Here is a 3,174-nt window from a genome sequence, read left to right as displayed (position 1 = left end):
TGCAACTTTCATTTTTTGGGGGAAAAGATTGGTAAGGTGGAATTGCGCGTTGAGTTTGTGCAGTTATAGTCACCGAAAATTACTTATGTTATCTAACTTAATTAAACCAAAAATGAATAATTCCTCTTGCATAAAATCCGGTAAACTAAAGGAGCTGTTAAGGTTGGTTCTTATAACTAAGACGCAAGCGTAAGCGCAAACGGAAGCGCAACACAAGTGAGAATCGGCCAAACACAAGCGCAAGCGCAAGAAAATAAAGCAGGCTTTGAAAAGCCGTTCAATCGGACGTAGCGCTCAGCCAAAAATTAGAAGATTCCAAAAATCTGCTCGCTATTGCTTCCGTTTTCTCGTGAAAGTAATCTCGGCTATTCCAGCTCCGCTAACTAATACCCATTCACACCAACCAAACCAGTTTAACTAAACATGGTTTAACTTAAACTAAGTTTTAAAAAAACCTTGTTTTACTCTCAAATAATAATATTTTTAGTGTTAAAATGTAAAAGTTTGTGGTTTGCTGACTGATAATGCACAAATACCCCCCCCTCTCTTTTTTTTTTCTCGTACAACCTTTCAGCCACTGCTGAACGTTTTCTTGCCCCACTTGCTTATTAAAACGTGTCTTTCCTCGTGTTCCCACGTCCGCCTCCTCTTCGTGCACTCATTTTTGTCCGCCATCTTGGTTACACACAGTTTAAACTACCTCGTGAGGTAGTTTTATAGTTTAAACACTTTTAAGACATGTTTAGTTGGGGGAGCGCGCGGTGTGAACGGTCCAAATTCTAAACACGTTTAGTTAAACAACCTTTAAACATGTTTAACTTTTTGGTGTGAATGGGGTATAAGCTCAGATTTTCCGTCTCTAATGCAAAAAGCGCCTGTTGAGCAAGCTTCTTATTGAAAGCTTGCGGCATCAAACTAACCTCTGGAGACAAACTTGAATCAGTAATTCCAAATCAAATTACAGCAACACATGTGATAATTGACTTAAAAAAAAGTCACTATAGGTTGTTTATTCGTCTTTTTCGATACTGTCAATCTTCTTTAAGAAATAGAATTTCCAAAAAAATTTTAAAAAGCTTCCAAAGTCTGGGACCGTCCGAAGTTTGTTATATATACTGTAAAAATTTTAAGACAGGGTTTCTTGATATTTACGGGGAAAAAACAGTGTCTGTATGGTAAAAAGCCCCATAGATTTTGTTGAGGAATCATACGTTTACTTATTAGAATTAGTTGTATATATTAAAAAAATAGATCTTACAGCCATTATTTCATTTGCATTCGATCGCCCGTAAGCGATCTCGACGAGATTTATTTTTCATTAACCCATTGACTCCTGGCTATTTTTGAGCTGAATTTACAAAAAACAGACTGAAAACAGATACCTCTCCCCATACTCTTTATACAGCCCGTCAAAGTCAAACACAGCTGCACCTAGTAAGCGATATTCAAGCTTTCCAACAGTGCTTTGCGCTCCCCACTTTAAATCCCTCGTCGTTGTGCTGAAGCAAGCACAAGTTGATGGTTGCTTGTATTTTTCATCAAAAATACAGCTATGAGCATATTAGGAGAGTGTCTCAGGACATCATGAAGTCTTTTGGGGCATAATTGAGTGCTTTGCTTATGGATATTTGCAAGCAAAGGTGGATTCATGATGATTTTTTCTTGTTTGGCTTTGCCTGGATGAGAAAATAATTTTCTAATGAATCACCACAGCTCTCCTAAATGCTGTCTTTTCTGAAACCAAATTGATTCCAAAATTGTTTACACTGCTATTCTGGGTCTGTATGACCTGAAATTGGCTTAGGGGTGAAAAGGCTTAAAAAAAACCCATCTGACTTTGGGGAGAGGAGTGTTGACTGGCCCTCCCCTCGTGAATTTTTTCCTGGATCTCCCAGAATGCTTTTCAATCCGTAAAGGCATCTTCGTTGTTTTACAAGCCTTCAAGGAGTGGACATTGTGTTTTGAGGCCATGGAAATTAACCTGGAGGATCAGAATAAAGGTATCTATTTGTGTCTTGAGCTGTGTTTGCTGATCTCTCTCCCTTGTGTGGTATTTTGAGCGTTTTATTGAGAGGGGTGATTCTGCTTTTCTTTCCTTTTTCGATTTGAAATTTGTCGAAGAACCTGTGCTATTATTTGGCTTAAGAGTAGTTGCCAACACCTTGGTTGGATGTATATCTTCAAGACCATTTATCCCTTAGACTGATGCCTGAGTATCTTCATCTTGTTGTGTTTAGTTTGCATTTATGAATTTTTTGGGTTGTGGGTACTTCCCAAAGCCGGTACAGGCCGGTTGAGGGGTCAATGTGTTAACCTGAAAAAAAACTTTACGGACCTCACTTGTTCACTTGTAAAGCAGTCCTCGTGGACGGTAAAACACGTGAAGAACCCCTACTACTAATGCAATGGGTAATCTGTCTACATCTATTTTACGTTGTCTGTGCCAATGTATAGACAATGACAAATTGCAATGCCAACTGCTGGGCTTGGGTGTTTGATTATTTAGGAATGCAATTTGTAAGAAATATGACGATACCCATGGTCTTTGACGATTGCCCTTTTCGCTTAGAGTGTTTTTGAAGAATGATCATTTATTATAACTGCTAAGGTGGCGGAAGCAAATTTCTCATGTTCCATTCTTAGCGAGGTCCAAGGGCATGTTCTCCCTTGATGTGTTTTAATGCATCCTCGGAAACCCAGGGGTATTTTGCTCTAACGTTTCACTCGCGAGAAAAATAACCCTTTGGGCACGTGAACCTAAGAGTATGCAAATCTAGTGTATAAATTAAGTGTGAGTTAAGTGTTTTACAGTCTTGAATAAATATATAACGAAGTAGAACTCTGTTTTGTGAGGCGAAAAACACAACAGAATTTTGGCAACGAGGATGGGATAACTACAGGAGTTGTACTGGATTTTGTGGCTTCAAGAATCTTGAAAGGAATACGAGATTAGAAGCGAATTTGCGTAAATTTATTTTACGGGGGCTATTTCAATAAAGTTAAACAATTGGAGTGAAAATGGCGACAGAGAAGTTGTTAGAATTACTACAAGCACAACCCCATCAGCAGCAACAATTAATGGATGTCCAGGAAAAGCGGCATCAAGAGCAAATGCAAACGCTAATACTTTTAGCAAAGGAAGGGGGAGCGACACCGGCGATACAATTGAGAAGC

The sequence above is a fragment of the Nematostella vectensis genome, chromosome 7, assembly GCF_932526225.1.
Source record: "Nematostella vectensis chromosome 7, jaNemVect1.1, whole genome shotgun sequence".
Taxonomy (NCBI): Eukaryota; Metazoa; Cnidaria; class Anthozoa; order Actiniaria; family Edwardsiidae; genus Nematostella; species Nematostella vectensis.
Note: the sequence above shows the minus strand (reverse complement) of the source record.